The 15,628-nt window shown below is 39.7% G+C and overlaps 1 pseudogene; it reads left to right on the top strand.

The window, feature by feature from the left end:
- The first annotated feature begins 11,905 nt into the window (after positions 1 to 11,905).
- Positions 11,906 to 15,211, top strand: LOC120229452 (annotated as a pseudogene).
- Positions 15,212 to 15,628: the final 417 nt, after the last annotated feature.

Below are 15,628 nucleotides of genomic sequence, written 5' to 3'. Positions count from 1 at the left end.
GGGGAGAGGCTGAGACTCTGACCGGGCTGGTACAAGTGTAGACTTTCCACAGGAGGTAATGTTTTAGGCGGGTTTGGACGAATAAACAGAATACAGCAAAACACAATGTGTGGAAAGAGAATCCAGGTAAAGGATACTTTTTTTGTTGTTGTTGGAAGAAAGGCATCGGTGTAAAAAGAATCATATATTTGTAAAAAGCTTATTGTTCCCATCACTTAACATATGTAAGAACTGTTGTATGAAACGCAGAGGTGAAAGTAAGTGCTCCTTGCCCTTTTGGAATTGTAAAACCTAGAAGTTGCAAGAAAAAAATACAAATAAGCAAATGACATAAAATGTCTGGTTACTGTATTAAAATTCCATGCCAAATCTATAATGTGATTTCAAATTAAACACTACAGAATGCTTTTTTTTTAATCTGGGGAACTTAACATATTAAAAACCATTAAAACAATATGAGGATAAGAGAAAGAGGGGAGTCTGACCTAGTTTAATATTTAAAAATAAGTGCTTAACACTTTTGTAGTTTAACTGGTTTGGAACTGATGAACGAATAAACAAATGCAGGCACATGCACAAATGTAAATTTAGTCATGGAAGAAATAGCACTTTCAGTCAGTGGAAGAAAGTGATTTTTCTGAACAAAGGATGCTAGGAAAAAAAAGAAACGTGCTTAGATTATTGCACCATAATGCTTCTTCCCTTCCTTCCAGACTTCCCAAGAACTCTGCTCAAGGCAACTCCTCTCTGCTATCAGTGGGTTGGGCAGGAAGAACTGGGTTTAGCTCTGCCTATTTCTCTCTCCTACCCCCCCCCCCCCCCCCCCCCCCCCCCCCCCCGCCCAGGACTGGCTTGTCTGCAGAGAGTGTGTCTCTGGTCTACTCTCAACATGCAGCGAACTTGTACTAAATACTGTCTCTCCACTGTCTGGCAGGCATCCACCGTCTGGCGAGGCTTTCTGGGATAAGGCTTTGTGATTTGAGGCCGTGTGGGAAGGTGGCGTGGTGTTCAGTGGTAGAAATCCCACTGCGGTCTCATAAATATGCAGTGTCTTCGTACATGGGCCAAAATCTCTGAAAGATCAACAAGGTCTGGCGTTTAGCTTTAAAAACAATGCAGACTCCTAGTCCAGTTAGAGTGGGTGTCTTCAAGTTTTGCTGTTGCTTGACTAAGGGTAGACCATGTGGGTTTCTGAGCTTAGTAGGTGCTGGTGTGTATCTCAGTATGTTTTTACAGGTGTACGCACAGCTGGTAATGGTTACAGCCTGAGCCAATGGCTTTAAGCCATAGGCATTAAGCACCTGAGCCATGCAGGCTTGTGACTTTGGTGCCTTTAGAGGTTACACCAGGTTTGCCCATAGGTAAGTGGCCTTAACCAAACAGAAGGAAGGCCTCACGGGCCTTGGCTGTTGCGGCTTGATTCTGAGCTACTTGGGGACAGCTTGGCCTGTCATTGTAGGGTAGACTGATTTGGGATTCAACTGTTTTCATGCATTGATAAGCAGCATAATATTGGCTACTTTTAATTGCAAACTGGCAGATATTCCTGTGAACCAGTGAATTTCTGGCTTTAAATTGCTGGTGCTGGGCCTAGAGAGGCAGCATTAGAAAACTGCTCAGATCCCATTCTGCATCTGTGGCCCTGTGCAGGGACAAATCTTGGGTTTGTGTGACTGAGTCACGTCTTGCTCTGTGGTCTCTAATTGGTCCGGATTCCTTAATTATGTCAGGTCTCACCATGGCTTTAGGTTTCTCAAATCCAATTTGTATACAGTCTAGTGGAGCCTGGGGTAGAGATATTGGCCCTTCTCAGCCCTCGGGGATACAAGCTTCAGAAGCATTCATAGTAGCTACAGTTCAAGGATCCATGGAGGGGATTCCTCTATTTGGCGAAATGTAGGAATGAAGAGAGAACCTTCTGGTAGATAATTTTATAGGTTTAAGCAAGTCCCTGGCAGCAGGCAGGGCAACCGCCACAGTGCCACCTGGCCGCCGATGCTCACGGGACATTGTATAGAAAGAACTCAGCATCCATGCATCTTGATGGTACCGGAGACTCAGTGTTCAAAGGCAAAACAGAAGTTAAAGGATTTTGCACAAAGGAAGACTTTTTTTAAAAGACGAGAATTGCCCAAGTGAGTCTCCTTCTAGGAGATTTTTCCCAAATCAATATTAGATTACTGATCATTGACTCTGGCAAACTCATAAAATAAGGCTAAAATCAAGATTTTTCCTTCACCCCCCTCCCCTTTGCCCAGATACCATTGAGCCTGTCCTGGTGGTGTGATCACCCTAAGAAAAAGCAAGGACAGTGTCACAGCACTACCTGGAAAGCTCCTTCAGGGACTTTTGGAGTCATCCACTTTTAAATCTCGAGTGTAGGAGCACAGGTATAAAACCGTATGCATCCTTTGAAATATTTGGGCTTCTTGGGACACCCATGAATGGATGGTTCAGTGTGTTGGATGTTTGACTTCGGCTCACGTCATGATCTCACAGTTTGTGGGTTCGAGCCCCACGTCAGACTTTGTGCTGACAGCTCAGAGCCTGGAGCCTGCTTCAGATTCTGTGTCTCCATCTCTCTCTGCTCCTCCTCTGCTTGCACTCAGATAGAGTCTTGCTCAAAAATAAATAAACATTAAAAATTTTTTTAAGAAAATATTTAGACTAAGGTCAGGGACTATGCAGTTGTTTCTGAGGCCCTGAAGTGATCACCCATTCCATTAATTCAACAGCTGAGGGGAGCCCAGCTCCACTCAATGTGGAAAACTTCCTCAGCTGAGCAAAATAGGGCACTTTAGGAGATGGATTAGAGACTTTTATTTCTTTGAATATTTTATTCATTCAACAAGAGACTTTTATATCAGACTTGGATTTATTTAAGACTTTAACTTTGGCCTTAAAAAGATTCCAACTTGAGAGGTAATTTCTCCCTGGGAATTCGGTAATATGACAGGGTTTATAGTAGAAATTTTGCAGTATCTCTGGGATGTTTTTATTTATTACTGGAGTATCTTAATTTCATTACCACATTGGATTGGATAGGTAGTTATAACTTGAAATATGACATAAAGAAAGCTTTTTGGCTTTGAGCACAGAATTACCTTGGGTTCAGAGTAATTAATGTCAAGAAACAACTCATTTTAGAGTCTTCTTGGGCAAAATCTCTGCTGCCCACCAAAAGGGGCAGGGAATCGCAGTGGCTATACATGCAGGGGAATGGCTGTATGAAGATAAAAGTATGAGAAAAGAGAAATATCTTTTTCCTGTACCCTTCTAAGTGCATAGCCAGGTGCCCTGTACCAAGAGACAGATTAACAACAGAAGAGCAGGCATATTTAATATAAGATTTATGCAACAGGAGAGACTTCTTAAGGAAATGAAGCTCTGAAGAAACCTGACTGTTTTTATGCTGGTTTGATGAAGAGTGGAGAGTCGTGAAAAAATGTGACAGGACAAAAAGGGGTCTGAGCGAAGGGGAGTAAACTGGGGAAACAGCAAAGTCCCTTTATCTTGGGGCCCCTCTGTCCTCAGAGACAGGGATGCTCCTTTCCTCCAGGTGCAAGGAAGGCATGTCTCCTGACTTGCTTCAGGAGAAGCTCAGAGAAATCTTTCTCGTACCTGCCATTTCCCACAATCCTTCAGCGTGAGGTATTCATTGTGCCGATGTGCCACATTTTGGGGTTGTGCGTCCCAGCACCCTGAGAACTGCCTGATAAACTGCGAGCTTCCATCTCCAAGGTACGTAGCCGCAGCCGGCTTGGCCATAGGCTGAATAATCAAGTCCAAAGTATTAAGGACACAAAATGCCTGTGTGTGTTGCATACCTTTCATCTCTAATTTTTCTAGTTTCCGGAAAGAAGGATGTTTCCCTAAACACTAATAGCTTCTTTCTTCACCCCCTTCATTTCTCCCCACCGAGGGTAACCTGATGTTTTACCCGGTGTTTTTTTCTCAATTCAGTGGCTTTCAGTTACTTCAAATTCTAAACTGAGAACATTTGGTCATTTTTTTTTTTAATTTAACCTCCTACTCCCCAACAGGATACGTGATCTGGGTACTAATGTTCTACTCCATAGACTCAAAATTTCCCTCCTGTGTGCTCCCTGAAGACTGGACTGGGGAGAAGGAGTCAGCAGACCCATTTGGGTCTCATAGTCCCCAAAAGATTTCTCAGTAAGGGCTAGTAGTAACCAGCTATAATGATTAGCTGTTGTCCTAATAATGCAGCCTAACACACTACAACTCAGTAGCATACAGCCACAGCCACTCTGTCACTCTGTGCTGGGCTCCCTGTGACATGTTCTGGGCCCAGACAGGAAGTGCAGCAAATACCTGGGCGTATGATTCTCATATGGAAGATCAGAAGCTCCCAGAGAGGCCAGTGTAAGAACTGTTTTCTCTTAAGGGCTAATTCTGAAACTGGCACACTCTCACTCCCACCAATTGGATGGAACAAGTACCATGGAACATTTGAGGGTTAAGGAAATGTTCTTCTCAGAGAGGTCTTCGGTGTAGGCAGGGAGTGAATGACTGTTGAACAATAATATATACTACCTGGAAACATGAAGAAAAATTACCGTTTCTGATGCAGTTAATGTGAAGAATAATTCATCAGGAGGCTTGCCTTTTATCTTTCTTATTCTGTCCACAAGAGAAAGATAAATAAATCTCTCTCTCTTTTTTAAAGCACCTTAGTGTAAGAAGGCTTAATTTAACTGAAATATGCTAGAAAGAACTAAAACAAATTGTGCACAAATTATACAATCAAATCCAAAAGACACCGTGTAAAATTTTTACTCTTATAAGTTCTCACAATTCTATCCTTCTTTTTGTAAGGGTAAGGGTATTTGTTAGTTTTTTAAAGAAAATAATAAACAGACAAAATATTTATATTAAGTACTTTGGTGGTTTCAAAAGGCTTTTGCATCTGTAATCCATTTGATTCTTACATCAACCCTATGAGATGTAGGTATAGATTTATATATATATCATATAAGCACATATATGATGCTAAATTTTTATATTCTTAAAAATAAAAATAAAAGACCAAGAATCAATGAAAACTTGAATAATTGTCATACAGTTAGGCTTAAACATATCTTTTTGCTCTAATCCTATGCTCTTTTTCTAACTAGAAGTCTTTAGTCTTTATATGCACAGTCTTTAGTCTTTATATGCACAGGCTATACACATGAAGATAATTTACCATAATATTGGCTTTTGTTACGCACAAGCCCTTCCAAAGATCGGAAAGTTTATTCCATATTTCCAGTTGTGTTTTTCATCAAGTTTTGGGTGCTGCATTTATCGGCAAATGGATTAATTTTCTGTGATGGTTTTTCTATGGGAAATATAGAAATAGAAGTTTGCATACCTATCCTGATTCTTCTACTGATCTGTATCTCTATCTTGATTCCTATTTTTATGCCCCAACCTTCCCCCTCTCCACTCCTATATGTATGCCTCTGTCATCTAAGATTGTGTTTCCTGGAAAAATTATGGAGTACCTGGAGTAGTAACTGTCTATTCAAAAAAATTACTCTGCAAGCAGTGGGACTAGAAATGGAATATTTGCAACTCCAATCTTCACTAAAGGGCAGGTTGTAGAGAAATGAGAGTAGTTTGGTGACAAAGTCAGAAAACTCAGGCAGTAACTGAGTCATTTTAGTGAAATTTGGGAAATGGCAATTTTTTGGAAGTGTGGTTTCCTGTAACATAGACATCTCACTGGCAAATACTGAGATGAGGTGGCAGGATGAATGCCGATGAGTGCCGAGCAGCTATGGAAAATAACTTCTAAAATCATCACCAGCTTCTTTTAAAATGAAGGGCAGATGAGGTGACTCTATTTTGTAATAACAGAACTACTTGCAGTTTTTTAAGCTGGGTCCAAAATAATATTCTTTACTGCAGCTTTTCCCTGAACCTAGAACTTGGGAAGATCATAGGTTTGGGTATGTGTGCCGCTTAAGCTAGCCCTGGATCAAAGCTTATGACTGTACCAGATCTGTGTGAAAGATAGAAAAAGAAACAACAGAAGAATCTTTTCCTGTTCGCCTTTGCAAAACACTGAACAGTAAAATAAGTATTTAGAGATAAGAAGGAGCAACCTTGATAAGAGTTGTCATATTTCAAAATTTGAATAACTACGTGAAACAGCCTCAACACAATAGCTTATGGCTTCCATGTATCTATGATTGTGTCTTCAACAACCAGTGAAAACCAAGTGGTGTACGTACTAATGTGCTATTTAAAAATTATTGGCTTGGGGTTCTGGGGTGGCTCAGACAGTTGAGTGTCTAACTTCAGCTCAGGTCATGATCTCGCGGTTCATGGGTTCAAGCTCCATAACTGGCTCTGTGCTGACAGCTCAGAGCCTGGAGTCTGCTTCAGATTCTGCATCCCCCTCTCTCTCTCTCCCTCTCCTGCTCATCATGTCTCTGTCTCTGTCTCTGTCTCTTTCTCTCTCAAAAATAAATAAACATTAAAAAATTAAAAAAGAAGAAAAGTGAGATTTATAGGGATAAATATTTCATCAAATATCACAGCCATTACATAGCACAACCATAACTAAACCCTGGTTTTCTGACTCCAGGCCCTACTCACTTTTCTTCCCCTTAACCCTAGGTATTGTTCATGAAAAGGAAAAGTATTGATAGAATGTCAAAAGATGGAGATTGTGGTTAGAGGATATTGTAGGAAAGTTCTATCTCTACATCTCTACATCTGCTTGATGAATTTCCTACATCCCTTTGCCTGGAGTTGTATTTCCCCTTCTTGCCATCTATTAATTCCTGTGTTTTCCAAGGCCTATCTTAATCTCTTCTTCTATCATGAAAACTTCTGCCACTCTCCTCTTCCTTATGATCTTGACTATTTTTAGCAGCAGAGCCCTATCTTTAAGCTAAAGCTGAAGTTGCAACCAATAAGAAAAACAAACAAAAACAGAGCTGCACTGTTGAGGCAGGTTTACAGGGTCCAGTGCCTCAATCTCTGTTTCTTGCCATGACTTTGGTGCAATCAGGCTTCCAAGAGGTAAAAAGGAAATTGTTCAGGCCTTTTTCTAGGTCTGGAGTTAAAGGAACAAGAAAGATGATCAAAGCTTGCAGATCATACTTCCTGGCTCATGTGGGTAGGAAATCAGATCATGCAGAAGAAATTAACGCTTTTCACAGATCAAAGAGTATGATCAGTATTTTGTTTAGGAATCACATTTTTCAATCCAGAAATCTAATGTCTGCAACTTTGCATTAGTATTCTTCAATTATTTTCTAACTTCTAAAACAGATAACTCTAATTACAGAAAAAAGTACAGCTAGAATGTATTGAAAAGTTTCATTAATTATAGTTTTGTGTCTCTGCTCAAACTGATAATTGTGTGAAGTACTTTGGAAGCCATTTGATTTTGGTTTTCCTTGTCTGACCATTTAAGTCACTTAACTGCAAAATGTGGTTTGTCTGACCCTTCTAATGTCTCATCCTTTCGAAAACAGTATCTTTTCCAATTGTACATGAAACACTAATATCTTTAAAATGGATAACCTCTTGAGCAATTTTTCCTACTGACATTATTTCCCCTTTTCTGGAAAAGACTCCTGTACTGGGTGGAATATTCCCCTAGAGCCCTGTCTGCTCTCCTTGTTCTGCTAACCCTCACCATACTTAATCAGTCCATTGGCAGACACTGGACACAAGAGAGGCAAATCAGTTTCTCCTCTGGGAGTTGGAAGTGTAGAAAGGAGAGATGTGGGGTCTAAGAGTCCTTGGAGTTAAGGGATAGGAGTCCTCAGTTTTTAAAAAAATACCGGAGATGCCTATGTTCTCGTCAGTATCTTGTCAATACATTTCTTCTACCTCTTCTCTTATTTTTTCAAAAGTGACAAAGTAGTTGTTTGCAACTAAAAGATATTTTCTTTCTGTTCATATCTATCATCTGCCTATCTATCTATCTATCTATCTATCTATCTATCTATCTATTTATCTATCATCTATCTATCTATCTATCTATCTATCATCTGCATCCATCTATTTATCTGAGAAAAAGTTACTTCAGTCCTCATACTTTGAAATGCACTCTTCTTGGAAACAGATGTGGAGCTAAACCATTGAAATTATCCCATTAGATGATTACATTTCCCCCCAGCAAACCAGTCATGTTTATAGCAGACTGCAGTACAGCTTCAATCCATTGAACATTTTCTGTTGCATAGACTCAGGCGACCAAACTCCAACACCCCTGTTTAACAAATAGCTTCTGGTTGAGACAGTGTACAACTTGGAAACACTTCCTAGAATCTGGGCCTCAATTTCTCTACCTGTGAAGTAAGAGGGATTCTGAATTTAAATTTACTACTGACTGAATTTAAAGTGATTACTCAAAATAAATTTACTGAGTGCTCCTGAGTTTACAGTTGAGAGTAATTAAACTAGAAAAGAATCTAGCAAATCATCATGAATTATTTGACAATTAACATTCACATTGATCACCACTTTTCCCAATTCTTATTGGCAAAGTCAGCAAGGTTAGCACTTAAATGTCTTATGATCAATTTATGACTTTACTAGTATTGCTAGTTAGCTTGCATCTTCATAGGGAAAGAAATAGGTCTACAGTATCTTTCTGTAAGAATATCTATGCAAGGATATATCAGGTGTCCCTCTGGTACCTTACATATAAAGAGAGAATATGGAGAACATATAGAAGATAATAAATACTTCTTGTTTAATTGATATCTTTCAGTTTGTTTAGCTGCTAAGACAACATTTTACTCCCTTGAACAAATCCCTCATCTAGTCTTCTCATCCCTGTAAAAGGCACTATTCAGTAGCTGAAGAGATACTTTAAACTTACTTCCACTTTGCTTAAAATTCTGTGATGTTCTCTAACCAGATATACAACAACACCTGAACTGTTCACTGTAAACGAAAGTTCTTACTTGGTCTGGCCCTTGCCCGCCTTTGTAACCTCATCTAAAAACTTACTGCCCCTTTTCCTACTTGCTCCAGTCACATTGACCTGTTTTGTCATTCAAAACTGTCAAACTTTAGACTTTTTGCATCAATTTCCATTTGCCTGAAAAGCATTTCTCCTGCCATTCACATGACTGAATCTGTCTGTGTCATTTTATTCTCAGCCTAAGTGTCACTTACATGGAGAAGTTTTACATGTATTATCCACTTTAAGGATGTAAATATTCAGTCTCTGTTTATGAATAGAATTGAGAGCCAGTAAGAACAGATTTATGGGGTTGGGGGGATATATTTTTGTTAGGAGGCTCAAGAAAGGCTTCTCTGAAGATATCATATTGAAGAGACAGCAAAACTAAGTAAGAGAACCAGCCATTTAGATACCCGGAGGATAAAACTTGAAGGTAAAGGAAGCAGCCATACAAAGTCCTAGCATGCAAAAGGAATAGCAAAGAGGCCATGGTGGCCGGAACTGAGTGAGCAAGGAAAGTGGTGGGCGATGAAGCCAGTCAGCAAGAGACCAGATCATGCAGCAATGTTATAGGCCATCGTAAGGATTTTGGATTTTACACTAAGAAAGATAGTAATCCCTTGTGTTGTGTTGTGAGAAGAGGCATTATACAATCAAGCATATATTTTTTTAAAAAACGGAAAAGCTCAGACACCTGGGTGGCTCAGTTGGTTACACATCTGACTTCAGCTTAGGTCATGGTCTCACAGTTCGTGAGTTTGAGCCTGGCTTTGCCCTCTGTGTTGACAGTGTGGAGCCTGTTTGGGATTCTCTTTCTCTCTTCCTCTCTCTGTCCCTCCCTGTCCCCTGCTCATGTTCATTCACTCTATCTCTTTCTTTCTCTCAAAAATAAGTAAATAAACTTAAAAACATTTTTTAAAGTTGAATGGGAAAATGAACAAAACATGAGAAAGAATTTAACCTTGAAACATAGGACTCTATGTCTCTTACTTTGTCAGCATCCATCTCATAAAAGAGGAAAGATCTCTGAGAATAAGATAGTGTGGAATGGATTATTGAAGTGTGCCTGACTGCTGTGTTGACAGAAATCCCTCTTAATGTGCCTTTCCTGCTTTATTTATTTTCCCACAGTATACATTACCTACAAATTTAATTTTTTTCCATTTATTTGTGTCTTCTTCCATAAGCCTCTTGAAGATAGATGATTTTGTCTGTCTTGTTCAGTGCTTTGTCTCGAGTACCCAGAATGGAGCCTGGAACAGTGCAGGTGTTCCATACACAGTTGCTAAAAGAATGAATGGAGAACTGTGGGTAGAATGGAACCATGGAAAGTCCACTGTCCATGTGTTGCCAAAGCATCGGTAGCCTTGGAGGTGATGCCATGTCCTTCCTTGGACTCACCCAGTGCCCCCACCCTGTGGCTTGGAGACGTGCACCACTAGCTGCCTTCCTCCCTCCAGAAAGTCCTTAAGCCTCCAGGAATTACTCAGTCTGAACTTTTCCTTTGAAATGAAAAGAGATTCTTTCCCCTTTTGTAGCCTAAGAAAATACATTGGGGAAACTCCCTAGGGTTGAAAGAGAGGTATTGTTATAAGAAGTAAAAATCATTGTGTACTTGGAGGCTCAAAAGAAGAACATATATACATCTTATGTTTACCTTTGCAAACCCTTGAAATAATGGCAGTTTGGATAAATTTGTAGGTACCTTACTTTCACAATATGTTTTCTGTTTATGAAATTGTTTCAGGCTACCAACATATGGTCAAGATTTATCTTATTGAGTAGATCAGCTGCTTTTAAATGAAATACATGATACCAATAAGCAATTTCCTGCTGTGACAACAGTAGAAAGATTAGAAAATGCTTATCCTTCAAAAGCACACCCATAATTACTGTCCAAGTTTACTCTGAGTGAAGAGATAAAATGAGAGAAAAGAAAAAAAAGTATGATTCTGGGGGAGAAAAATATATATACATATACTTAGATATATTTAACATATATAGACACATTTAAAACATATTCTCAGAATTTAAGGCATATAATTCATACCTGCACTATGTTCAAGGTCATTCATAAACTGTGAAATCATAGTTGCCAATAGAGATTTAGATGTCATAGGGAGTAACACACTGACATACTGAAACAAATTGTTCCAAAGATTTCCTATCTTTGTAATGCTTTGCACTGTAAAATCTTTTTTTTTTAAAGTGCCATTGGCAATGGGAGAAAAAAGTAGAGTTAGCAATAAAATATAGCTTGAAAGGATTAAAAGTAAAATAGAGGAGGGGCGCCTGGGTGGCTTAGTCGGTTAAGCGTCCGACTTTCGCTTGGGTCATGATCTCGTGGTTCGTGGGTTCAAGCCCCGCGTCGGGCTCTGTGCTGACTGCCAGCTCAGAGCCTGGAGCCTGTTTCAGAGTCTGTTACTCCCTCTCTCTCTGACCCTCCCCTGCTCACGCTGTCTCTCTCTCTCTCCTAGAAATAAATAAAACATTAAAAAAAAAAAAAAGTAAAAAAAAAAAAAAGTAAAATAGAGGCGTACCTCTTTTATTGCGCTTCTTTTATTGTACTTTTCAGATATTGCGTTTTTTACAAATTGAGGTTTTTTTACAAATTGAAGGGTTTTGGCAACCCTGTGTCAAGCAAGTCTGTCAACGCCATTTTTCCAACAGCATTTGCTAACTTTGTTTCTCTGCATTGCATCTTGGTAATTCTCGCAGTATTTCACAATTTTTCATTATTATAATATTTGCTATGGTGATCTGTGATCACTTATTTTCGATGTAACTATTGTAATTGCTCTGGGGTGCCATGAACTGCACCCATGTAAGACAGCGAACTTAATAGGTAAATGCTTTGTGTGTTCTGATTGTTTCACTAACTGCTGTTCCCCTGTCTCTCTCTTTGAGCCTCCCTACTTCCCGAAACACAATAATACTGAAATTAAACCAATTAATAACCCTACAATGGCCTTAAAGTGCTCAAGCAAGAGGAAGAGTAGCACATCTCTCACTGGTAGCCTTGCTTCCAAATTCCTTAGAGACTTACCTATCCCTGACCCTTTAAAAAGTATATAATCAGTCCCTCCTCACAATCCCAGTACAGCTCTTTCTGCCCATGGGTCCTGACCTGATGCTATAATGAAAGCAGTGGAACAGTGCAGGTGTTCTTTGTACTCTGAAAGAGTCAATCAATCAATCAAATGCTGGAAATGATTCAGACTAGTGAGGGAGGCTTGTCTAAAGCCGAGATAGGTCAAAAGCTAGGCCTCTTTTGCCAAACAGCCAAGTTGTGAATGAAAGAAAAAAAATCTTGAAGGATATTAAAAATGCTACTCTAGTGAGCACATGAATGATAAGAAAGCAAAACAGCCTTACTGCTGATATGGAGAAAGTTGTAGTGGTCTGAACAGAGCAAACCAGCCACAACATCCACTGAAGCTAAAGCCTAATCCAGAGTAAGGACCTAACTCTCTTTAATTCTCTGAGGGCTGATAGAGGGGAGGAAGCTGCAGAAAAGTTTGAAGCTATCAGAGGTGAGTTTGAGAGGTTTAAGTAAGATGCTATCTCCATAAAATAAAAGTGCAAGGTGAAGCAGCAAGTACTGATGTGGAAGCTGCAGCAAGTCATCCAGAAGATGTAGCTAAGATAACTGATAAAGGTGGCTGCAATAAACAGATTTTTAATGTAGGAAAAAATAGCCTTTTGGAAGAAGATGCCATCTAGGACTTTCATAGTTAAGAAGGGAGCAAGCAATGTCTTCAAAGCTTCAAAGGACAAGCTGACTCTCTTGTTAGAGGCTAGTGCAGCTGGTAACTTGAAGTTGAAGCTAATGCTCACTGACCACTCCCCAAATCCTAGGGCCCTTAAGAATTATGTCAAATCTACTCTGTCCTCTATAAATGGAACAGAATGCCTGAATGACAACATATCTGTTTATACCATGGTTTACTGAATATTTTAAGCTCCCTGTTGATAACTCCTGCACAGAAAAAAGAATTTCTTTCAGCATATTACTGCTCATTGACAGTGCACCTGCTAACCCAAGAGCTGCGATGGAGATAGACACTAAGATTAATGCTGTTTTCATGCCTACTAACACAGCATCTATTCTGCAGCCCATGGATCCAGGAGTAATTTTGACTTGCCAGTCTTTTTGTTTAAGAAATAAATTTTATAAGGCAACAGCAGCCATAAATAATGATGGATCTGGGCAAAGTCTATTAAAACCCTTTCAGAAATGATTCCTCATTTTAATGTCATTAAAGAACATTCATGATTTGGACAGGAAACTATCAACACCCTAGAGGAGAAAGCAGGAAACAACCTCCTTGACCTCCACCGCAGCAACTTCTTACTTGACACATCCCCAAAAACAAGGGAATCTAGATCAAAAATAAATTTTTGGGACCTCATCAAGATTAAAAGCTTCTGCACAGCTAAGGAAACAACCCAGAAAATTAATAGGCAACCAACGGAATGGGAAAAGATAGTTGCAAATGACATATCAGATAAAGGGTTAATATCCAGAATCTATAAGGAACTCACCAAACTCCACGCCCGAAAAACAAACAACCCAGTGAAGAAATGGGCAGAAGACATGAACAGACACTTCTCCAAAGAGGACATCCAGATGGCCAACAGACACATGAAACGATGCTCAGCATCCCTCCTCATCAGGGAAATACAAATCAAAACCACACTGAGATACCACCTCACGCCAGTCAGAGTGGCTAAAATGAGCAAATCAGAGAACTCTAGATGCTGGCGAGGATGTGGAGAAACGGGCACCTTCCTTCACTGTTGGTGGGAATGTAAACTGGTACAGCCCCTCTGGAAAACAGTGTGGAGGTTCCTCAGGAAACTAACAATAGAACTCCCTTATGACCCAGCAATAGCACTGCTAGGAATTTACCCAAGGGATACAGAAATGCTGAGGCATAGGAGCACATGGACCCCAATGTTCATAGCAGCACTCTTCACAATAGCTAAAACATGGAAAGAGCCTAAGTGTCCATCAACAGACGAATGGATCAAGAAGATGTGGTTTATCTATACCATGGAATACTACGTGGCAATGAGAAACAGTGAAATCTGGCCATGTGTAGCAACATGGATGGACCTTGAGGGTGTTATGCTGAGCGAAATAAGTCAGGCAGAGAAGGACAAATACCATATGTTTGCACGTATAGGAGGATTAGGAGGAACTTGATGGAGGAACAAGGGGGAGAAGAAGGGCGGAAATGGTGGGGGAAAGGGAGAGAGGCAAACCCTGAGAGACTCTTGAATGCTGACAAAAACTGAGGACTGATGGATGTGGGGGGAGGGGGGATGGGCATGGAGGAGAACACTTGTGGGAATGAGCACTGAGTGTTATGTGGAAACTAATTTGACAATAAACTATTTGTAAAAAAAAAAAAAAAAAAAAAGAACATTCATGATTTGGGCGGCTGGGTGGCTCAGTCAGTTAAGCGTCCAACTTTGGCTCAGGTCACGATCTCATGGCTTGTGAGTTTGAGCCCCTCTGTGCTGTGCTGACAGCTCAGAGCCTGGAGCAAGCTTTGGATTTCATGTCTCCCTCTCTCTGTCCCTCCCCCATTCATGCTCTGTCTCTGCCTCTTAAAAATAAGTAAACATTTAAAATATTTAAAAATTAAAAAAGAACATTCATGATTTGTGGGAAGGAGTAAAAATGTCAACATGAACAGGAGTTTGGAAGAAATTTAATTCATTGAAGGGGCTCAAGTCTTCAGTGGAGGAAGTAACTGCAGATGTGGTGGAAATAGTAAGAGAACTAGAAGTAGAAGTGGAGTCTGAAGATGGGACTGAATGAGTGCAATCTCATGATAAATCAGATGAGGAATTGCTTCTCGTGGACGAGGAAAGAAAGTGGCTTCTTGAGATGGACTCTCCTCCTGGTCAAGATGCTGTGAGGATTGTTGAAATGATGACAAAAGATTTAGATTATGGCATAAACTTAACTCATAAAACAGCACCAGGATTTGAGAGGTTGGACTCCAGTATTGAAAGAAGGTCTATTGTGGGTAAAATGCTAGCAAACAGCCTCACGTGCTCCAGAGAAATCATTCATGAAAGGAAGAGTCAATCAATGCAGCAGACTTCATTGTAGTCTTATTTTAAGAAATTGCCACAGGCACCTCAACCTTCAGCAGCCACACCCTGAGCAGTCAGCAGCTGCCAACATCAAGGCAAAATGCTCCATCAGCAAAAAGATTATATCTTGCTGAAAGCTCAATGACATTTAGCATTTAGCATTTTTTATGAATAAAAAATTTTAAATTAAGATGTATACATTTTTTTTAACAAAAAGGTACTGCACACTTAATAGACTACCGTGTAGTGTAAACACAATGTTTGCATGCACTGGAAACCGAAAAATTGATTTGACTTGATTTATTTCAATATTCTCTTTATTGTGATGATCTGGAATTAAACCCGCAATATTTTCAAGATATGCCTGTATAGTTTCTTCCAGAAAGAAGAAAAATATACCACTTCTCGTGATATCAATGTTTATATTTAGGATGATTACAGCTGATCCCTGATAAACTTGATATGATAGAAGAAGACGGGGAAAGTCTCTGTCAATTCTCATTTTCTATTATGTATATAAATGCCTAAATTTGGTGAAACAATAGAATAGAAAAGAGGTGGGCAGAAAGACACACT

The sequence above is a fragment of the Hyaena hyaena genome, unplaced genomic scaffold (assembly GCF_003009895.1).
Source record: "Hyaena hyaena isolate Hyena2069 unplaced genomic scaffold, ASM300989v1 scaffold_32, whole genome shotgun sequence".
Classification (NCBI taxonomy): Eukaryota; Metazoa; Chordata; class Mammalia; order Carnivora; family Hyaenidae; genus Hyaena; species Hyaena hyaena.
This window is presented reverse-complemented; position numbering and strand designations above follow the sequence as displayed.